The sequence below is a fragment of the Myodes glareolus genome, chromosome 12, assembly GCF_982192425.1.
Source record: "Myodes glareolus chromosome 12, mMyoGla1.1, whole genome shotgun sequence".
Taxonomy (NCBI): domain Eukaryota; kingdom Metazoa; phylum Chordata; class Mammalia; order Rodentia; family Cricetidae; genus Myodes; species Myodes glareolus.
This window is the reverse complement of record NC_142037.1, coordinates 5,062,759-5,072,415: the sequence shown is the minus strand read 5'-3', so window position 1 is coordinate 5,072,415 and position 9,657 is coordinate 5,062,759. Positions and strand designations below refer to the sequence as shown.

At 43.6% G+C, this 9,657-nt stretch overlaps 1 non-coding gene across 1 annotated transcript; it reads left to right on the top strand.

Moving 5' to 3' along the window:
* The first annotated feature begins 963 nt into the window (after nucleotides 1-963).
* Nucleotides 964-1,098, top strand: LOC125395225 (small nucleolar RNA SNORA70). Its single transcript, XR_007230504.1, has one exon. It is a non-coding gene; the product is annotated as a small nucleolar RNA SNORA70 (small nucleolar RNA).
* The last annotated feature ends 8,559 nt before the right edge of the window (nucleotides 1,099-9,657 follow it).

The following is a 9,657-nucleotide window of genomic DNA, read 5'->3' as shown; positions in this document are numbered from 1 at the left end:
TTTTTTAGTTCTAGACAACCAGGGCTATTACATGTTACACAGAGAAACTCTGTCTTGGGGAAAAAAGAGAAGAAGAAAAAAAATAAAGAGAAAAATGACAGACAAGTGTGCTCTTCTCCCAACGAAGCTTCTTTGTCTCAAGAGTTTCCACCTAACCCTCAAAATTAAAAGGGGCAGAAAAGCTTGCTGCAAGCTCTTAGCCAGTGAACAGCCTGTAGTGGAGGGGGCATTTTGAAGTAGGACCCTTGGACATGGCTGTGTGCTCACCCAAAGGCATGTCACCCTGAATATCAAGATGTGGGGTGCAGTGTCGTGCAGCACTGGGCGACCCGCAGCTGCTCCACACGGAAGGCTTGTCTTCTGGCACACCCTGCTCTTTGGTCCCAGGTGCAGTCCAACCCAGTCGTTGTAAATTAAATCCTCTTTTCCAGTAACTCACACGCTCAGAATGAGAAGTGGGTCTAACTTCTACCTGCGTTGAAAGACAACTCAATTACTTGAAGCCAGTGACTCTTGCCTCACCAAAATGTCCTATTGCAGCCGGCTCAGCCTCTGTATGCATCTTGTTTGTTTTCTTAAACTTCAGCTTGGGTTGTGACTCACTACGTGTAATTGGTGGCTGTTGCCAGTCCATCAGGCAGAGCGCTTAGCTCTGCCCTCCCCAGTTCCTGTCTCACCCCTGGATCTGTTTGCATCCTTCTCTGGAGGAATCTGCTTCATCCTCTCCATGAGCTTTGAAGAAAAAGTCCCTAACATCTTGATTTTGTTTTTAGATTGTCAGGAACAAGGGCAAGGTGATTCTCTTGGGAGAAGACAATTCCCACCGGGTGGCCTGACCACCAAGTCCCCCCAGAATCTGCCTTTTTAGATTCCTGAATTTCTGCTCTCTTGTCCCTCCCAGGTGAGCCAAGAGCTTGACAGACTTAAAAAACAAAACAAACAAAAATTTAAGCCCTTAACCATCTGAAGCTAACTAAATCTGCCAGATCTCAGTCCTCATGGGGTCTGGTATATAATGGCTATGAATAGCAGCCTCAGTGGTAGCAAATATAGCCTGTTGCCTACATGGGTTTCCCTAAGAAACTCCAGGGTACAGTGATTAGGGTTCATAGTGCCAAGGTCATTATGTCCATTTGTCCCAACTTACAGGAAAAGGAAGGTGTGATTGAGGCCCTTGGCAGGTTTTCTGTGTAACGTTAAAATAGGTTTCTCCACTGATGCAGTAAGTCAGATGAATTGAAGAAACAAAAGAACACTCCCAGGTGAGCCCTCAGTCCCAGAGATTGGGGTTGGAGAAGTAATGTGGCTGAACTAAAACAGGGAGTGTATATACTTTGTAAGCAGGGGTGATAGTGTGTCCTCCACAAGTTGAGTTTTTGCCCGTGTATGGTCAAATGGTAACCACTGGGCAGGGTCTTGGGTGACTGGCAACTTCAAGGGAAGAGCTTCCACAGCTGCCAAGAATATGGAACTGGGCTTTTTGACTCCCTCTCTCTGTTGGAGATTCTCTGAGAGGGTGGGGTTTGGAGAGTGATTAATGGAGCTTTCTGGATCAAGCAGGAGTGAACTGGAGGTTACAGCCAAACAGCCCTGCCCCAAATAGAACCACGTTCAAGTTTCCTGGCCACCTGAACGTCTGTATTTCAGAGTAGTAGAGTTCCATCAAAGTTAATGCAGATGAATCTGAAGAGGTGGTAATTAAGAAGTGGCTCATCCTTGATGGCTGTAGACTCAAATATAGACCCATTCGGTGCTCCTAGAAAAGTGGGGGCCCTTCCACTTGAGGACTACCACTATGCTGAGTTTCATACCCCACCAAACATGTTCTGTAATACTCTCACAAGCAGTGTCCAAAAATCTAAATCCAGATATGGCATACACTGGTGATCACAGGACTTTTTGGAAGAACTAAGGCAGGAGAACTAAGAGTTCAAGACCACACTCGGCTACATAGTAAGTTTGAGGTCAGCCTGGTCTGCAGGAGTCTCTGTCTTTCAAGGGAAACAAAGGCGGCGAGTCAAAGGTGTTCCAGGATTCTTGGGCCCAGGTCTGTCATCCTAGCACTCAGGAGGAGTAAGAGTTTGAGGCCAGTCTGGATTTGCCTCCAAAAAACAAAGGCTAGAGATGTAGCTCAGAGGCAGAGTGCTTGCCACCACCTCCCCACCACCGCCACACAAATGGCCCAGGTGACTCCTTGTCATTGCCCATCCAAGGTATGCTTTCTTGTTGCATACTAAGCACCCAGGTCACAGGTATGCACCGCCATATGCAGCTTCTGCGGTGTTAGGGTTGGACCCAGGGTTTTATGCACTGGAGGCAAGCTCTCTACCAATGGAGCTACATCTTCAGTCTCCACCAGCCCTGCATTAAATACTTTGAAAAATTATTGCTGTGGGTGGTGGTGGTGCACTTGGGAGGTGGAGCCAGGCGAACCTCTGTGAGGTTGAGGCCAGTCTGGTCTACAGAGTGAGTTCTAGGACAGCAGGACTATTTACACAGAGAAACCCTATCTCATAAAATCAAAAAAAAAATATTGCTGTGTGTACATAAACATGTACAGGCCTGGCGTTTGTTAGGAGGCCAGGAAAACTTTTAGGAGCCAGCTCATGTCTTCCATAATGTTGGTCCCGGGGATCACATTCAGGTCTTCCAGCTTGGTTTCGAGTGCCTTACTCCCTGATCCATCTCTCTGACCTTTTAAGTCTTTTTGATGTGTAAGCCATAGCTACTCATCGAAAGGACACTAGTTCTTAAGTATTGTACACCAGCTACATGTTATTTCCTAATTTGCAACCTGTCTACTCATCCAGCAAAAACGAATCCTGTTTCTTTCTTGACTTCCAGATTATCCTAACTCCAAAAGGACTCCAACTCTCACCTTCCACTGACAGGGAAGGTCTGTGTTGATTAGTTTTTTGTCAGTTTGACACAAGCTAGAGTCATTTGAGAAGAAGGAACCTCAGTTGTGAAAATGCCCCTATCTGACTGGCCTGTAGGCAAGCTATGGAACATTTTCTTCATTGCTAATTGATGTGGAAGAACCAAGCCCATTGTGAGCAGTACCATTCCGGGGCAGGTGGTCCTGGGGCATGTAAGAAAGCAAACTGAATGAGCCATGAGAGCGAGCCAGTAAGCAGCACCCCTTCATGGTCTCTCAGTAGTTCCTGCCTCCAGGCTTCTGCCTTGAGTTCCTGCTTTGACTTTCCATAAGGGTGAGTTAAAACTGTAAGTTGTAATAAACCCTGTCCTCCCTGAGCTGCTTTTGGTCATGGTATTTACCACAGCAAAAGAAACCTAACTAGAACAAGGCCCCTCCTCTCAGCTTTCACCCAGGCAAGACTTTCCACTCTACCTCCTACAGTCCCTCTCTCCATCCGAAGCCCTGGGGTCACCAGCCCCCAATCAATGAATATTTATTGAGCACGTTGAAAAGCTTCCTGTGAGTAGAGTCTTCCCTTCAACATCTGTCTAAGAGTGCTCCTCTGCTGAGGCCTCTTCTCATTTTTTGAAATCTTTCTAGAAAAGTTTATTTTTATTTTTATTATTTTAAAATTTCATGTTCATTATTTTAAATTTTACTTGTATTATTTTATGTGTATGAATATTTAGCCTGCATGTGTGTCAATGTACCAGATGTGTGCCTGGTGCACACAGAGGCTAAAAGTGGACATTAGATCCCCTGGAACTGGGGTTGCAGATGTTTGTGAGATGTCATGTAGATGCTGGGAACTGAACCCAGGTTCTTTGGAAAAGTAGTCAGTGTTTTCACCCACTGAGCCATCTCTCCAGCCCTGTTAACTTCTAATTATATGTATATATGCAAGTGAATGCAAAGTGCCCATGGAGAGTAGAGGGGTCAGAGCCCTCTGGAGCTCTAATGTTGTAAGCTGCCTTGTGGGTGCTGGGAATCAAATCGGATTAGCAAGTGCTCTTAACTGCTGAGCCATCTTTCCAGCCCCATTCTCCTCCTTGGGAGTTCTGAGAATAGAACTCTTGGCACATGTAGGAAACACTCTACTGAGTCACATCTTCAGTTCTGTGCTATGGGACAATGATCTTATCCTGTCACTTGTATTATTTTTAATAAAATGCTGATTGGCCAGTAGCCAGGCAGGAAGTATAGGCAGGGCAACCAGGCAGAAAGTAGAGGCAGGGCAATGAGAATGCTGGGAAGAGGGAAGCTCAGTCTGCAGTTGTCACCCAGACACAGAGAAAGTCAGACACAGAGCAAACAAGATGTGACTGCCTCACCGAAAAAGGTGACAAGTCACCTGTGTCTGGCTAACACAGACAAGAGTTATAGGCTAATATAAGTTATAAGTTAATAAGAAGCTTGAGCTACTAGGCCAATCAGTTCATAATTGATGTAGACCTCTGTGTGGTTTATTTGGGACTTACCGACTGCGGGAACCGAGTGGAACAAAAACCTCAGTCAACAGTTCTGCTTTTGTCCTTTGTTTCTGTTTTCACATCAGGGCCTTTTGTAGCCCAGACTTGTTCCAGAGTCTCTACATAAGAGAGGATAACCTTAAATCCCTAATTCTCCTGCCTCGACCTCCCAAGTGCTGGGATTACAGTGTTGAACCACCACACCTAGTCTGTGTAGTGCTGGGGATCAAAAATAGGGCTTTGTGCATGATCGGCAAGCATGCTACTAACTCAGTCACACACTCAGCCCTGTTTTTAATCTTTTTAATATTGAAGCCACAGCTGATCATTGAGAACACACTAGAACGTAAGTACTATGCACAAGCCATATGCTATTCCTTGGAACCAAAGACAGCCATGTTCCATTTTTCTTCCTATTCCCTTCATCTCCTGTCAGCCGACCTCTAAAAGTGTTGGGTTTTAGTGGATTTCTTTTCCTTTTTCTTATTGGAAGTTTTTGATACATGACTACTATTTTTTAGCACTTTTATTTATATGTTTAGCCAATATTTATTGGTTTTTAAATTTTTTTTTAATTGGCAAAGGCAGGCATACTTATAGTACACAATGTGTTACTTTTTTAATATATGCACATTGTGGATGGCCAAATCCAGCCAATTAACACGATTACTTCATGCACTTGCTTAACATGTATTCATGCTAAGAAGACTTGAAGTCCATTTTCTTTTAAATCATTTTAAAAGTTAGACATTTTTATTATTGCATTGCCTATTACAATGAGAAATTTATAATTTAATTTTTTATTATTAGTGTATATCAGTTGTGCAAATAAATGGCTTTTATTGTGCTATTTTCATCCATGCATAAGTCATGTGTGGTATGGTGTGTACGTATATATGTATGTAATAGAATCTTGTAGAGCCCAGAGTGGCCTGTATAGCTGAGGCTAATCTTGAACTCTTTATGATTTATTTTTACTTTTAATAATGTGTGCATGTGCACGAACATGTGCATGTGTGCATGTATGTGTGTGTGTGTGTGTGTCCACATATGTATGCAAGTACCTGAAGAGGCCTGAAGCTAGAACAACAGGCAGTTATAAGATGCCTGATGTGAATGCTGGGAACCAAACTCAGGTTGTTCGCAAAAGCATTATGTGTTTTTGTTCACTGAACAATCCCTTCAACACTTTGGAGTTCTTGAACTTTTGATCTTCCTGCCTCTGTCTCTCAAGAGCTAGGATATGCATCTCCTTCCTGAGTCCCCTTAGAAATCTTCAAGGGTGCAGCTGGGCAGTAGTGGTGCATGCCTTTAAACCCAGCACTCAGAAGGCAGAGGTAGGAGGATCTCTGTGAGCTCACGATCATCCTAGTCTATACAGTGAGTTCTAAGACAGCCAGAGTTACGGTGAGAACCTGTCTCAAACAAACAAACAATAGCAAACCAAAAGCACGGCCTGATGGTGAAGACAGAGGGAAGACTCAGCTGTGGTAGTACATACAGGCAAACGATGGGCTACAGGACTGGGAGGGAGTCCGGGAAAAGCTCCTCTGTGGACATGTAACTTTTACCAAGGTAAGGGGAAACTAGGGAGACATTGTGGAGACAGAAATTTAACCTGGGGGTGGGCAGAGCTGACTCACTCGGTCTTGTGTCCAGAGTCCACCTTTTAAAGGAGTCCGAGAAAAATGGTTCACTATCTTTGAAGAGCAGAAGAACCTTCAGGTCCTTTGAAGAAAATGCTTCAGTGTATAAGGTTCTAGTATAGGTCTTACTGAGCCATGCTCCTTTTCCTCCACCACCTAGCGAGACGACCCCTGAAGCCAGCAATATGGAGAAAGAGTGTATACACTGTTCATAAGAGGATCAAATGTAAGAAGAGGGACCAGGCTCGATTCTCTTTCCAGTGTTGAGGTTGCAATACCTCGGGGTTGAAAAGCAATGGTTACAAGTGTGGAGAAGCCGGGCAGTGGTGGTGCACACTTTTAATACCAGCACTCGGGAGGCAGAGACAGGCAGATCTCTGTGAGTTCGAGGCCAACCTGGTCTACAGAGCAAGTTCCAGGACAGGCTCCAAAGATACAGAGAAACCCCGTCTCAAACAAACAAACAAACAAACAAGTGTGGGGAAAGGTGATGGGAGATAAAGGGAGGGGGCAGTACCCACCGTCTGGACCGGTGCAGAAGGACTTCCTGATTCCCTACTAAACATCTATTAGAAAATGACAGCTTTAGCATGAACTGAGGGTAGAATTGGGTCCTATGATACCCAAAACTCATCTGTTGAATTTTTATAGGTTCACTTGAAGGCGACTTCCACAGTTTTGAGCCACAGACAATTATTTCCAATCCACCACACCACACTCCTCTTACCCCACTCTACTACCACCCCCAGCCCAAAAAGAAAAATAGCTAGTTAGAACAATGCTTGTCAAGGTGGTCATTCCTCAGGGATATTATTTATAGTACAGCAGGCCTGACTCCATTCAGCCTTCCTCAACTTCAGCAATGTGAGCTTGGGGCTCTAGACAGACCCCAACCTTGGGGTAGCCCTCAGATGCCTTGTTGGTTTTTAGACAAGGTCTCTCATTTGTCTGCAGCTTGCCAGCTGGACTAGGCAAGCTGGTCATTTAGCTCCAGGGGAATCACCTGTCTCTGCCTCCTTAGCACTGGGATTACAAGGCCACATCAACATGTCTGTTTGTCTTTTTCTAAATGTGGGTTCTAGAATTAAACTCACATTCTACAGCTTGCATGGTACTTTACTGACTGAGCTAGTACTGGAGTTCAGGCCTTTAGCTGGAGGCATTTTAGCTAGCCCCCCCACCCAATAATAGTTCAAGTGTCTAGGGAGGGTAAAAGCTCATTTCATTATGGGGACATTCATGGTAACATTTGAAAAAGTTTCCTTAATCTAGATGAGATTTGTTCAGGCAAAAATGTGTGTGCACAAGTGCCAGGTGGTGAAGATGGCTCAGGGAGTGAAGACATTTGTCATACAAGCCTGAGGGCCTGAGTTCCTTCCCTAGAACCTTCATAAGGGTGGAAGAAGAGAACAATGACACTGCATGTGCACACACACACACACACACACACACACACACACAAGTAAAATAAAATTAAGAACACAGCTCTGATATGATGGTGCATGCATGGAGCTGGAAGACTTGAAGGAGAGATTGTGGGAGGTGGTAGAACACCACAGGTGGTAAGCGCTGGCCTTGAGGTCACAGACTGAATTAGGTCTTTATCTTGCCAGTAATGGGAAGACAAAGAATGAACAAACTTTATTTCATCCTTAGAGGGTCTTTGAAAACCAACCACAGTACTACCAACGGTGAGGGTGTGCATCAGGGCCAGTCCCAGCACTCGGGATGCTAAGGAAGCAGGATGATGAGTTCAAAGCCAGCCTAGGCCTCAGAGTGAGGCCCTGTTCAACAAGTCAAATTTGAACCAGGTGTGGGGATCATCTGCCCTATAATCTCTGTCCCAGAATGTGGAGACAAGGGGTTCAAAATTTCAATGTTTCTTGTGCTTGTTTAATCAAATTGATGAACTCCACATTCAATAAGAGACCCTTACTTGAAAAATAAGGTGGAGATAGTTGGCAATGGCTCAAATATTTAATTCCAACACTCAGGAGATAGAGGCAGGTGGATATCTGTGAGTTTGAAGCCAGCTCGATGTACAGAGCATGTTCCAGGACAGTCAGGGCAACATAGAAAAACCCTATCTTGAAAAACCAACTCCCCCAGCAAAAATAAAAAACAAACAAACGAAAAAACAATAGGTGTTTGAGTGAAGACACTGATGTTGACCTCTGACCTCAACACACACCAACCAGCACACACATACACAAATGAATGTGTTATCAAGTCTAAAACCACCAAGGGAAAAGCACAGGCTCAGTCCATTTATAATTAAAAGATTTATTGGGTTTTTCATCTATTCTGGTAATGCCCTTAACACAGCTTAAAATTTAGTACAAAAAAAATAATATCTAAAACCTCGATACCAAAAAATAACCCAAGGCCCTTAAAATTTTTAAGTGAAATTTTAGTATGTCCTTGATTGCTGCTAGCAAAGCAACAATCTCTGAGCTAAAATAGAGATTATTGTGGGAAGAGAGAGTGAGGGAATGATTTGCTTGTTTTGAGACAATGTTTATTTGTGTAGCTTTGGTGGTCCTGGAACCAAGGACCACCATTTTTATTTTTTAAAATGTTTTTTATTGAACTATACATTTCTCTCTGCTCCCCTCCCTTTCTCTCTCCTCCCCTTCAACCCTCTCCCATGGTCCCCATGTTCCCAATTTACTCAGGAGAGCTTGTCTTTTTCTACTTCCCATGTAGATTAGATCCATGTATACCTCTCTTAAAGTCCTCATTGTTGTCTAGGTTCTCTGGGATTGTGATTTGTAGGCTGGTTTTCTTTGTTTTATGTTTAAAAACCACTTATGAGTGAGTACATATGATAATTGTCTTTCTGGGTATGGGTTACTTCACTCAATATGTTTTCAAGCTCCATCCATTTTCCTGCAAATTTCAAGGCATCATTATTTTTTTTCCTGCTGTGTAGTACTCCATTGTGTAAATGTGCCACATTTTCCTTAACCATTCTTCAATCGAGGGGCATGTAGGTTGTTTCCAGGTTCTGGATATGACAAACAATGTTGCAATGAACATAGCTGAGCACATGTCCTTGTGGTACGACTAGTTTAATGAAAATCATCACACAACATACCCAAATTTATGGGACACAATGAAAGCAGTGTTAAGAGGAAAGTTGATAGCACTAAATGCTGGAAAAACCCCACACTAGTGAATTAACCGAACATTTGAAAACTTTAGAACAAAAAAGAAGCAAACTCACCTAAGAGAACTAGACGGCAGGGAATATCAAACTGAGAGCTGTAATCAACAAAATAGAAACAAAGAAAACAATGCAAAGAATCAATGAGACAAAGAGTTGGTTCTTCCAGAAAATGAACAAAATAGACAAACCTTTATCCAAACTAACCAAAAGACAGAGAGAGAATATCCAAATTAACAAAATCAGAAATGAAAGGGGGACATAACAACAGACACAGAGGAAATCCAGAGAACCATCAGGTCATATTTCGAAAACCTGGAACTCATTCTTTAGACCAGGCTGCCCTCAAACTCACAGAGATCCGCCTGCCTCTGCATCCCAAGTGCTGGGATTAAAGGCGTGCGCCACCTCCGCCCGGCAAGGTTTCAGTTTTGTTGTTGTTGTTGTTTGTGTAAC